The following is a 13,795-nucleotide window of genomic DNA, read 5'->3' as shown; positions in this document are numbered from 1 at the left end:
TTCTGACATGCAAAGCCTTAGTTCCCCTGCGTGGGGCAGTGTTGATCAGCCCAGAGTAGCACTGTGGCACACTGGATAGGAGTGTCGGGGCCACGTAACTGACATAAAAAGTAGGAACGTATTTAGGTAAAATTATGCTTTTGGATTTTAGTTCTAAAGCTCCTTACATTGTTGAGTGAGAGAAAAAAAACACACACCTTTATTTGAAATACGCATGCCCTTTCTATGGAACTTTTTGGATTCTACATGACAGTTATAATAGTCTTTATTGCTAATAAATATGAAACTATGTTCTCTTATCTTTCAAACAGTCTTTCCAGCTGCGGGTAGTGGCCCATGCCTGTAATCTAGCACTTTGGTAGGCCCATGTAGTCGGATTGCTTGAGCTCAGGAGTTTGAGACACATCTGGGCAACAAGGTGAAACCTCATCTCGAAATTAGCTGGACATGGTGGTGCATGCCTGTAGTCCCAGCTACCTGGGAGGCTAAGGTGGGAAGATTGCTTGAGCCCAGGAGGTTGAGGCTGCAGTGAGCCATAATCATGCCACTGTGCTCCAGCCTGGCAGACAGAGTGAGATACTGTCTCAAAATGAATAAAATAAATTAATAAATAATAATAAATATTTATAAAAATGATCTTACCATCACTGCAAAATAGATTAAGAGCTATACTGACGTATTGGAAATACATTGTTTCACATTTAAAGTCAATATTAATTATTAAAGTGTAGTTTCCTACTGTAGAATAATCATTTTACTTTTGATATGAGGCAAAGTGTGAAGTAAAGGGGATAGAAAGGGAAAGAAAATAAATAGCGGTTTATGAGTAGATTTTTCTTTCTGAACACTGCTAAAAGCTTTCCTGTATGAAATAAATATTACATCATTAAACTGGAATTACTGATACAAGAAGAAGTGATGTGCAGTAGGTATTGAGCAAACAAAGGGTACCATAGTGAGGCCCTGGTGTTCATATGTCTTTACACGAATGCTTCTCTCTCATCATTAATGTTCTGCATAGATGAAGTAATGATTATAGGAGTCATTTTTTTAATAAACATGCGGATGTTTCACTTATCAGCAGTGTAGACCATGAACATATGTCGTTGATTCCTGGAGTCTCCAGGGAGATCCATTAAGATGATAGAAATATTGGGAAATATATTAAGTATTTGGATTCGGATAAGTGTTGGGAACCAAAAAGACTTTTGTCTTCTAATATAATATTGGCTCGCTGGACTGTGGAACATTGGCTCAGTGGACACAATTTTATTTTTGAGTAACCAAATGGTAATTAACACTGACAAAAAGCCATGTTCTGAACCTGGAGCTGTGGGAGTCCAAAGAAGAGGGCCATGGTCTGGCTTTTGGGCAATTATAATCAAATGGACATTGGATTTTTATTTTTGATTTTTAATATTTGCTTTTAAAGAATTATCTGAAATGTATTTTATTGACTTCTCAGCATATGAATTTTAGAACATTGATTTGTACTTTTTTTGCTATTTACCTTTTTCAGTAACTTCATATTGTATTTAAAAAGAAATATACTGTCTAATAAGAAGTACAAAAATGAGTGAGACTGTTCTTGCTCTCACCTAGTTTATAATCTACAGAATTTAAAACTAGCTCACTCACAATTGTACTAAACAGTGAAACATAACAACCACATTAGGAAGGTGGAAAGAAAGTGACAAAGGAGTCCACGGCAAAGAGTTACTTTTTGCTGCTATGGAGAGAAGGGTTTCATGGAGGAGGCAGCATTGTAATTGGGACTTGAAGGCTAACAGGTTTTAGACAGGCAGATGCTAAAGTGTAGAACATGCTAGCTAAAATCCTTCAACAAAACAACAGCAAAAGCTAAAACAAATTCTTGATATTATTTGAAAGAGACTAAAAAAATAGAACTGAACCATTTACTGTTCCCCAAGTTTTTAAAAATGTGTATTCTTTACTTTTAAGTGTCTTAATTACCTCCAGTTTAGTGGTAAAACTAAGTGTGTTTCTATAAACTAGAGACTCTACCTGTATCCCACAGTTTATGTTACAGATAGACTCCAGTGTCAGGAAAACATATGCAGGGTATGCCACATATGTTTGCTCTTTTAGAAAATTGCATTCAGGGGACCATTTAACGCTCTACTGAAGAGAAAGTCCACAATCCTTTTTTGTGGTCCGCATAGCAGTTGAGGTGGTGCAATGTCTATAAAATATGCTGTCCTTAAAAGCAGCAATTTCAAAGCCACACTTAAAAAGACAGAGTGCATTTTTCAAGTATTGCCACACAGCCTTGGTTTCCTATCCTTTTGGAAGCAAAGGGAAGTAGTGCCTTTTAGCGTTTCTTTAAATAACCAGCTTTATGATGTTGGCCAGAACATCTTTTTCTCAGATCCAATTCCAAAATATTTTCCTTAGTTTAATGACTAAGCAAGTAGGAGAGGAAAACTTAAATTAAGCTGACCTTGACTGAGTCTTGAGGCAAGCCATTTTTCATGGGCTGCTCTTCTTATAAGTGCCGTATCTCATCGTCAACACAAAGTCTGCTCACATTGTAAACTGGGCATTCCGTTTTGTTCCCTTAAACAACTAGTTTTAAAAAATGTTATTATGGTTGCTATCAATTTATCCAAGGGTTTTATTTGGTAACTGCCCTGAGTTTTAAAAAATATCTGAGAATATGTGTTTTCTTTCAAGGTAAGGACAAAAATTGATTTTTCAATACTTTGCAAATAGATTGAAGTGTATTTTTTCACCTCAGACAGGGTCTGATTTTCTTTTAGGATAGTTCGTGTAACCTAGCTGCCACTTTCTTCAAGTTTAAAGATGGTACCAACAAGAAGAAAGGGCTTTATTACGCTTTAAAGCAGGGGAATGCGGATTTAAGGAAGGGCACAGAAATGACTTGAAAGGTGGGAACCCAGTGTGAAGGGTTATCACCCACCCCAGACACGCCCCTATAAGGCATCTTTCTTCAAAAGTCGATGTAAGTAAGAAGTGGAAGCTCATTTGTAAGATGGACTTCTTTAGTTTACAATAGAATCATGTGGTTCCTTAACACAGGTATCTCTATCAAAAGATGGAACTAGAAGTATTATTATTATTATTTTTTTTTTGCAAAAGTCAACTATTATTCAGAAAGAAAGAAAGATGTGGAGAACACTGGATAAATAGGCCACCGGTATGCACTTTCTTTTGTTGTAAATAATTATTTAAAAGTTCAAAATATCTGGATAAAGTAGAAAATTTGATAATCATAACTTACAAATATTCATACTGTATGAAAATAAAATCTGCCAAATGAATAGATTAATACATTTTTGTGTGTGGGAAATCTCCTCCCTCCCCTATTAAAAAAAATAAGAAGAAAAAGAAAAAACACTTCTTGAAGCATGGTGACCCACATAGGGAATATATTTGGTATCAAATGTTTGCCTGGGGACCAACTGACCCAAACTTCAGCATATGTAACACCTTTTACCCTTCGGAAATATGAAGTCTCAGCAGTTTATAAAGCCCACTCGACTCTGCTCTTCACCCTCCACCCTGATGCCAACCCTCACCTTCTGACCTCAACCAGAATTCCACTTGTTTTCCACTAGGTAAAATTAACCAGTACACTCTTAAAGAAAGAAAGAAGTTTATTCTTGCTTATTCATGAAAAGGTATCAAGACATCAATGTGTCATTCCCACCACTTATCAATTCACTCAAAAGTCAGTAAAAGCATACTCTATGTCAGGTACTAGATTAGATTCAATCAATACAATTATGATTATGACATGACTCCTGTACTCTAGAAGCTTCTGTAAAGACGGACCATTCTTAGCAAACTTTTTATTTTGAAAAATTTCAGACCTGCAGAAATCCTTCACTTATATTTACTAACTGTTAATGTTGCATATTTTCTTTCTCTTTCTCATCTTGCCTCTAAACATGTGTTTATGTGTATACATTTTTTATGGTGGGGGGAGAACTATGTACTTTTTTTCCCCCATAAGTTATTGGGGTACAGGTGGTATTTGGTTACATGAGTAATTTCTTTAGTGGTGATTTGTGAGATTTTGGTGCACCCATCACTCGAGCAGTATACACTGCACCATATTTGTAGTCTTTTATCCCTCGCCCCCCTCCCACTCTTCCCCCCAAGTCCCCAAAGTCCATTGTATCATTCTTATGCCTTTGTGTCCTCATAGCTTAGCTCCCCCATATCAGTGAGAACATACAACGTTTGGTTTTCCATTCCTGAGTTACTTCACTTAGAATAATAGTCTCCAATCTCATTCAGGTCATTGCAAATGCTGTTAATTCATTCATTTTTAAGGCTGAGTAGTATTCCATCATTCATATATATATACACACACACACACACATATATATATATGAATACTATATATTATTTATATATATATATCTCTCTCACAGTTTCTTTATCCACTCATTGATTGATGGGCGTTTGGGTTGGTTCCATGATTTTGCAACTTGAATTGTGCTGCTATAAACATGAATGGCAAATATCTTTTTCGAATAATGATTTCTTTTCCTCTGGGTAGATACCCAGTACTGGGATGGCTGGATCAAATGGTAGTTCTACTTTTAGTTCTTTAAGGGAACTCCACACTGTTTTCCATAGTGGTTGTACTAGTTTACATTCCCACCAGCAGTGTAGAAGTGTTCCCTGATTGCCGCATCCATGCCAGCATCTACTGTTTTTTTATTTTTTGCTTACGGCCATTCTTGCAGGAGCAAGGTGGTATTGCATTGTGGTTTTGATTTGCATTTTCTTGATCATTAGTGATGTTGAGCATTTTTCATGTTTCTTGGCCATTTTGATGTCTTCTTTTGAGAATTGTCTATGCATGTCCTTAGCCTACTTTTTGATAGGATTGTTTGTTTTTTTCTTGCTGATTTGTTTGAGTTCATTGTAGATTCTGGATATTAGTCCTTTGTCAGATGTGTAGATTGTGAAGATTTTCTCCCCCTCTGTGGGTTGTCTGTTTACTCTGCTGACTGTTCCTTTTTCTGTGCAAAAGCTCTTAAGTTTCATTAGATCCCAGCTATTTATGTTTGTTTTTATTGCATTTGCTTTTGGGGTCTTGGTCATGAAATCCTTGCCTAAACCAATGTCTAGAAGGGTTTTTCCAATGTTATCTTCTACAATTTTTATAGTTTCAGATCTTAGGTTTAAGTCCTTAATGCATCTCGAGTTTATTTTTGTGTAAGGTGAGGTATGAGGATCCAGTTTCATTCTCCTACATGTGGCTAGCCAATTATCCTAGCACCATTTGTTGAAAAGGGTGTCCTTTCCTCGCTTTATGTTTTTGTTTGCTTTGTTGAATATCAGTTGACTGTGAGTATTTTTGTATTTCTGGGTTCTCTATTCTGTTCCATTTGTCTATGTGTCTATTTTTATACCAGTACCACGCTGTTTGGGGGACTGTGGCCTTATAGCATAGTTTGAAATGAGGTAGTGTGATGCCTCGAGATTTGTTCTTTTTTTTTTTTTTTTGAGATGGAATCTCGCTCTGTCGCCCAGGCTGGAGTGCAGTGGCGTGATCTCGGCTCACTGCAAGCTCCGCCTCCTAGGTTCACGCCATTCTCCTGCCTCAGCCTCCAGAGTAGCTGGGATACAGGCACCTGCCACCATGCCCGGCTAATTTTTTGTATTTTTAGCAGAGATGGGGTTTCACCGTGTTAGCCAGGATGGTTTTGATCTCTTGAACTCGTGATCCACCCACCTCGGCCTTCCAAATTACTGGGATTACAGGTGTGAGCCACTGTGCCCAGTCTAGATTTGTTCTTTTTGCTTAGCCTTGCTTTGGCTATGTGGGCTCCTTTGTGGTTTCATGTGAATTTTAAAATTGCTTTTTCTAATTTGGTAAAGAATGATGGTGGTATTTTGATGGGAACTGCTTTAAATTTGTAGATTGCTTTTAGCAGTATGATCATTTTCACAATATTGATTCTATCCATCCATGAGTATGGGATGTGTTTTCATTTGTTCATGTCATCTATGATTTCTTTCAGCAGTGTTTTGTAGTTTTCCTTGTAGTGGTCTTTTGATTCCTTGGTTAGGTATATTCCTGAGTTGTTTTTTTTTTTTTTTTTTTTTTTTTTGGCAGCCATTGTCAAAGGGGTTCAGTTCTTGATTTGATTCTCTGCTTGGTTGCTTTGGTGTATAGAAGAGCTACTGATTTGTGTATATTAATCTTGTATCTGGAAACTTTGCTGCATTCTTTTATCAGTTCTAGTAGCTTTCTGGAGGCGTCCCTAGGGTTTTCAAGGTAAACGATTATATTGTCAGCAAACAGGGGCAGTTTGACTTCCTCTTTACTGATTTGGATGCCCTTCATTTCTTTCTCTTGTCTGATTGCTCTGGCTAGGACTTCCAGTACCATGTTGAAGAGGAGTGGTGAGAATGGGCATTCTTGCCTTGTTCCAGTTCTCAGAGGGCATGCTTTCAACTTTTCTCCATTCAGTATTGTGTTGGCTGTGGGTTTGTCATAGATGGCTTTTACTTGGCTTTTACTACATTAAAATATGTCCCTTGTATGCTGATTTTGTGAGAGTTTTAATCGTAAAGAGATGCTGGATTTTGTCGAGTGCTTTTTCTGCATTTATTAAGATGATCATGTGATTTTTAAAAAAATTCTCTTTATGTGGTATATCACATTTATTGACTTGCTTATGTTAAGTCATCCCTGCATCCCTGGTATGAAACCCACTTGATCATGGTGGATTATCTTTTTGATATGTTGTTGGATTTGGTTAACTAGTATTTTGTTAAGGATTTTAGCATCTATGTTCATCAAGGATATCAGTCTAGAGTTTTCTTTTTTGGTTATGTCATTTCCTGGTTTTGGTATTAGGTTGATACTGGCTTCACAGAATGAATTAGGAAGGGTTCCTTCTTGCTCTGTCTTGTGGAATAGTGTCAAAAGGATTGGAACCAATTTTTCTTTGAAAGTTTGGTAGAATTCTGCTGTGAATCCATGTGGTCCTGGCCTTTTTTTGTTGGTAATTTTTAAATTACCATTTCAATCTTGCTGCTTGTTATTAGTCTGTTCAGGGTATCTAATTCTTCCTGATTTAAGGTAGGAGGGTTTGTATTTTTCCAGGAATGTGTCTCTCTTTTCTAGGTTTTCTATGTGCATAAAAGTGTTCATAGTGGCCTTGAATCATCTTTTATATTTCAGTGGTGTCAGTTAGACTATCTTCTGTTTGTTTCTTAGTGAGGTTATTTGGATTTTCTCTCTTCTTTTCTTGGTTAATCTTGCTAATGGTCGATCAATTTTATTTATCTTTTCAAACAACCAGTGTTTTGTTTCATTTATCTTTTGTATTTTTTTGTTTGTTTGTTTCAATTTCATTTAGTTCTGTTCTGATCTTGGTTATTTCTTTCTTCTTCTGGGTTTGGGTTTGGTTTGTTCTAGTTTCTCTAGTTCCTTAAGTTGTGACCTTAGAATGCCAGTTTGTGCTCTTTCAGTCTTTTTGATGTAGGTGTTTAGAGCTATTAACTTTCCTCTTAGCACCACCTTTGCTGTATCCCAGAGGTTTTGATAGGTTGTGTCATTATGGTCATCCAGTTTGAAGAATTTTTTTAATCTCCACCTTGATTTCATTTTTGACCCAGTACTCATGCAAGAGAAGATTACTTAATTTCCATGTATTTGCATGGTTTTGAAGGTTCCTTTTGGAGTTGATTTCCAGTTTTATTCCACTGTTGTCTGGGAGAGTGCTTGATATAATTTCAATTTTCTTCAATTTATTAAGGCTCGTTTTATGGCCTATCATATTGTCTATTTTGGAGAAAGTTCCACGTGCTGTTGAATAGAATGTGTATTCTGTGGTTGTTGGATGAAATGTTCTGTATATATCTGTTAAGTCCATTTGTTCCAAGATATAGTTTAAATCCATTGTTTCTTTTGACCTGTCTAGTATGTGTTGTCAGTGGGGTATTGAAGTCCCGCACCATTGTGTTTCTGTCTATCTCAGTTTCTGTCTAACTCTATTAGTAATTGTTTTATAAATTTTGGAGCTCCAGTGTTAGATGCATGTATGTTTAGGATTGTCATATTTTCCTGTTGGACAAGGTCTTTTACCATTATATAATGTCTTTCTTTGTTTCTTTTAACTGCTGTTGCTTTAAAGTTTGTTTTGTCTGATATAATAATAGCTAACCCTGCTCATTTTTGGTGTCCATTTGCATGAAATGCCTTTTTCCAACCCTTTAAGTTTACGTGAGTCCTTATGTGTTAGGCGAATCTCCTGAAGGCAGCAGATAGTTGGTTGGTGAGTTTTTTGGTCCATTCTGCAGTTCTGTATCTTTTTTTTTTTTTTTTTTTTGAGACAGAGTCTCACCCTATCACCCAGGCTGGAGTGCAATGGTGCAATCTCGGCTCACTGCAACCTGTGCCTCCCAGGTTCAAGCGATTCTCCTGCCTCAGCCTCCCAAGTAGCTGGGATTGCAGGTGTGTGCCACCACACCCAGCTAATTTTTTGTATCTTTAGTAGAGACAGGGTTTCACCATGTTGGCCAGGCTGGTCTTGAACTCCTGACCTTGTGATCTACCCAACTCAGCCTCCCAAAGTGCTGGGATTACAGGCATGAGCCACCATGCCCAGCTGGTTCTGTATCTTTTAAGTGGAGCATTTAGGCCATTTACATTCAATGTTAGTATTGAAATATGAGGTACTGTTGCATTCATTGTGCTCTTTGTTGCCTGTGTACTTCGATTTGTTTTTTGTTTTTGCTTTTTAACTTGTAGTTTTGTTTTATAGGTCCTGTGTGATTTATGCTTTAAAGAGGTTCTGTTTTGTTGTATTTCCATGATTTGTTTCAAGATTTAGAGCTTCTTTTAGCAGTTCCTATAGTGATGGCTTGGTAATGGCGAATTCTCTCAGCATTTATTTGTCTGAAAAAGACTGTATCTTTCCTTCATATACAAGGCTTAGGTTCGCTGGATACAAAATTCTTGGCTGATAATTGTTTTGTTTGAGGAGGCTGAAGACAGGACCCCAATCCTTCCTAGCTTGTAGGGTTTCTGCTGATAAATCTGCTATTAATCTGGTAAGATTTCCTTTATAGAGTACATGGTGATTTTGTCTCACAGCTCTTAAGATTCTTTCCTTCGTCTTAACTTTGGATAATTTGATGACAATGTGCCTAGGTGAACATTTTTTGCAATGAATTTCCTGGATGTTCTTTGTGCTTCTTGTATTTAGATGTCTAGGTCTCTAGCAAGGCTGGGGAAGTTTTCCTCGATTATTCCCCCAAATATGTTTTCCAAGCTTTTAGAATTTTCTTCTTCCTCAGTAACACCGATTATTCTTAAATTTTGTCATTTAACATAATCCCAGACTTCTTGGAGGCTTTGTTCATATTTTCTTATTCTTTTTTCTTTGTCTTTGTTGGATAGGATTAATTTAAAGACCTTGTCTTCGAGCTCTGAATTTCTTTCTTCTACTTGTTCAATTCTATTTTGTGACTTTCCAGAGGATTTCACATTTCTAAAAGTGTGTCCAAAGTTTCCTGAATGTTTGATTGTTTTTTCTTTAAACTATCTATTTCCTTTAATATTTCTCCCTTCACTTCTTGTATCATGTTTTTGATTTCCTTGCATTGGGCTTCACCTTTCTCTTGTCCCTCCCTGATTAGCTTAATAACTAACCTCCTGAATTCTTTTTCAGGTAAAGGGATTTCTTGTTGGTTTGCATACATTGCTGGTGAACTAATGTGATTTTTTGGGCAGGCTGACCAGCGCAAAAATAGAGCATTAAACCACTAAAGCTAAGAACCCTCATGGAATCCACTGCACCCCCACCCCCACCCCTGCCACTTCCACAGGAACAGGTGCTGGTATCTAAGGCTGAGAGACCAATAGGTGGTTTACATCACGGGACTCTGTGCAGACCACCCCCATTACCAGCCTGGAGCCGGGTAGACTTGCTGGGTGGCTAGATTCAGAAGAGAGAAAACAATCACTGCAGTTCAGCTCACAGGAAGCCACATCCATGGGAAAAGGGGAAGAATACATAGGAAAAGGGAACACCCCATGGGGCTAAAGAATCTGAACAACAGCCTTCAGCCCTAGACCTTCCCTCTGAGAGAGCCTACCCAAATGAAAAGGAACCAGAAAACCAACCATGGTAATATGACAAAATAAGGCTCTTTGACACCCAGAGGGGAGAACTATTTAAAAGTAAGTTTCACACATCAGAAGTTGGGCATTTAAACAAATAAGCCCAACGAAGTTGTAACAGCTTCAGCAGAAACCCATATAAAATATAGTTACGAGGAAGAGGAGGGCATAGGAGATAATCAAGAAAGTCTTCCTCAGAGATGATTTGCCAGGTATTTTAGAGATGGGAAGACAGCTTGAGCAACAGGAAAAACATGTATCAAGGTCCCAGGACCAACCCCATGCACAGCATTAGGAGAGCAGTAAGTAGTTTTGCATGGTTGGCCCATGTGCTAGAGATAAAAAGATTGGGAAAAGGGTCATGAGAAAGATAGGATGGACAAGTAGGCAGTGGCTGAAATGCAGAAGGCCTTGTATGCAACTAAAAGGAGGTTTATCTTTATCTTATGACTGATGAATAATCATTGACAAGTGATAGGCTGAGGAGTGATCTGATTTGTGCTCTGTATTCAGAACTTTATAGAGAGAACATCTAAAGTTAACAGAACAATGGTGAAGAGGGAGATTTTCAGGCACCCTGATAGTCCTATGGGTAGAGATATTTGGGGAACTCAAGGCTTTTCAAGTGCCCCAATATCTTACCTATGAATTGGTGCCCTGATTTTTCCACCACAGAATATATATGTGGAGCGGTGCTTCCAAAATATGGTTGTGTGTTACAGTCAACTGAGGAGTTTTAAAAGAAGCGGAGAGTCACAGCTTTTACTCCAGACCTGTTGAGTCAGAATCCTCTGAAGTGGAACCTGGGGATCTGTATTTTCCAGAATTTCCTCCAGGTAGCACTGGTGCAGCCAGTTTACTGAGTGAGGTTTGGGGACATAAAGTTGCAGAGGGAGAGTAGGAAGGAATGGCTACAGAGGTCTTACAAAGGCTCAGTTGGTCAGTGTCCATGACACCTATCAAATGCTGTGGGAGCAGGTTGGTTATATTAGCCTGCATTGCTCAAGCTGCCATGTCATATGTCTCTTTGTGTCCTTGGAAAGTCTTGCAAAGTCAGGCATATGGTAGAGGCTCCTCAACTATTTGATAAATGAATGAGCATGGCTGAACTCAAATGTTAGCGAAGACTGGCAGTATGACTAACAGTGTGCTTGTATATTTTTCTTTCACCAAAATACTCTAAAATACCAATTTATTAAAACAAGAGATACATATAGCCTAAAGCCCAGCTATTTACTCAGACTTTTCAGCAGTTCTGTTCATTTTAATTTTAAAATTAGGGCTCAGTCATTTTGATAAAATATCTGCTCTGAAGAAGATAACAGATCTTAGAACACAGAAGATGACATCAGTCATCTTGTGAACACTGTTACACTGAGATTTTATGAGCTAAACTAAGAAAATGTATTCTCTGGTACTACTTCTGAATCAATTATCATCAGTGTGTGATTGTGATAATCTAAGTGATGACAACTGGACATAATATTGGTAGTTAATTCAGACATATGTTAAATAATGGAGACAGGAAAAATCATTTGAAGTTAAACTTGACAATCATGGCATGATGTTTATTTCAAACATGTTTTGAAAGAAATGTTTTAAAACATTTAATCTTTTTGCTTGGTAAAAGAAGAGATAGTATTATTGCATTCATTAGTTGAGGTTTTATTATAGATGTCAAAACCAAGACTCTTATTAGACATAAATTTTAAAAAAAAAATTATTTGTTTCTGACCCTCGCCCATTTAAAATAAAAATCTCATTTAGACATTTTATGTCTAGAGAGGTGCTGAATGGACAGTCAGAAGGTGGATGTTGGGGAAACAGAGCTGATCTTCAGGAATCAACAGTTGACTCTGTTCAAACACCATGTTCCAAAGTAACATGCATTTTAAAGCAGCTAAATAATGATGTTTATCAGATGCAGCTCTTTTGATAAACAGAGGTGATTTAAAGATTTTAATTAACTTCACATGTTTATTAAGTTCAGTTTGGAGAAGCCATGAAAAATGTGGATTAGGTCTCAGTGTTTATTTGCATAAGTAGGAGACCAAGTTAGAAGCAGGCTGAACACGGGAATACTGTAACATTGTCAAGTCTCTGTCTCTCTAGCTCGTGGACAGTCTGTCTACACATGGCTGATGGTATGGCCAGTCAGCTACACCAAGCTCACATCTTACCAAATTTGTAACCAGTGAATAGAATCTTTACAGATACCCTCAGCAGAAAAGATTCTGTGGAACCTGATTTTCCAGACTTTGATCATTTTCCATCCTTGAATCAATCATGTTTTCATCCTTGGGCCCATCCACTCAATAATAAGGGGGAAGGCAACTCTTACCGAGCTGGCTCTGTGTCATTACTTTCCCTTGTCAGTGGGTGGAGAAGCAGGTTGATCCTTCCCCAAATCCTGTGTCATGGATTTCTCACATGGAAGGAGTGTTTTACTAAGAGAGAAGAAAAGCATTGTTCTATTGGCAAAAGGAAAAGAAAAAAGTCAACAAGTGGCTTAATTTCCCCATTAGTGTTTAATATGTTTAAGGTACGAAGAAAAATCAGTCTTTAATGGCAAAAGCAAATTTTATGCTCCCAAGTGAGGAAACATCGCATCTCTTCAACAGTGAAAACAATGGTTTTATTCTTGTATTTCAGTAATGTCTTAGATGTTATATGCCTCTCGCCAACCCTGGATCTAATTTTAAACTCTTGTATGAAATGTGTAAGACAAAAAAGTTAAACATTTCACATGCAAAGTTTCTAGATTTTAGCTACTCCTTGTGCCTTGCAAATGGTAAATACTCAATATCTGTTGCATAAATTAATTTATTATATCACTGAACCATGGAAATAGATGGGTCCTTAGAAGGTATCTAGTTAATCTCTTGGATGGATGCAGATATTTCCTACAGTGTCTTGCAGAGGGATCATTGAACCACTCTCTGAACACTTTCATATGAAAACTCCCACTGTTTTTGTTCTCAGGGAGTTTGTTTGCCATCTACCAACATCTTACATAGTTAACAGAAACTGGTAACACTGAACAAAGGGACATTCACAGTTTGCTTAATTTCTTTTTCTCCTCCCCACCCCCATGTATGTTAAGATAAAAATAACAAATTGAATGATATATCAAGTAATATTATCTGCCAACGAAATGTAAATGAACAAGCTAGTCTTTGTTCAGGGGAAGTGGGGAAGAATTCCAATGAGGGAATTGATTGAGAGATAGAAGTCATGGACCATTGTTTCAGCCTTGAAGCTGCCTGAGAGGAAGTAATGATTCTCCTGGATAGTTGGTACCTGGACTGAGAGCTAGGCTGGCTTCTTTGTGGCTGTGGGAGGTGTATCTTCACTGGAATGACAGAGAAGAAGAAAATGAGGTTCTGTGTGATTTAGAAGGTAGGGAGGTACAGAGTATCCAGAGGCGTAGCTTACGTTAAGAAACACCAATACCACTGGGCATGGTGGCTCATGACTACAATCCCAGCACTTTGGGAGGCTGAGGTGGGTGGATCACTTGAGGTCAGGAGTTTGAGACCAGCCTGACCAACACGGTAAAACCCCCATCTCTACAAAAAAATACAAACATTAGCAGGCATGGTGGCACATGCCTGTAGTCCCAGCTATGGGGGGGTTGGGGGAAGTAGAGGTTGCAGT

At 37.8% G+C, this 13,795-nt stretch overlaps 1 protein-coding gene and 1 long non-coding RNA gene across 12 annotated transcripts in view; one reads left to right on the top strand and one right to left on the bottom strand.

Moving 5' to 3' along the window:
- The window catches only part of CCDC141 (coiled-coil domain containing 141), a 247,151-nt gene that overhangs the window by 31,080 nt on the left and 202,276 nt on the right, over window positions 1-13,795 (top strand). The gene's annotated exons all lie outside the window — the stretch shown is intronic.
- LOC114671364 (uncharacterized) overlaps window positions 8,733-13,795 on the bottom strand; it is a 101,018-nt gene continuing 95,955 nt past the window's right edge. The window contains exon 4 of the long non-coding RNA XR_013402061.1: window positions 8,733-12,585. This is a non-coding gene — a long non-coding RNA (uncharacterized LOC114671364). The remainder of the gene's footprint in view (window positions 12,586-13,795) is intronic.

This window comes from Macaca mulatta, chromosome 12 (genome assembly GCF_049350105.2).
Source record: "Macaca mulatta isolate MMU2019108-1 chromosome 12, T2T-MMU8v2.0, whole genome shotgun sequence".
Taxonomy (NCBI): Eukaryota; Metazoa; Chordata; class Mammalia; order Primates; family Cercopithecidae; genus Macaca; species Macaca mulatta.
Note: the sequence above shows the minus strand (reverse complement) of the source record. Positions and strands in the feature narration are given on the sequence as shown.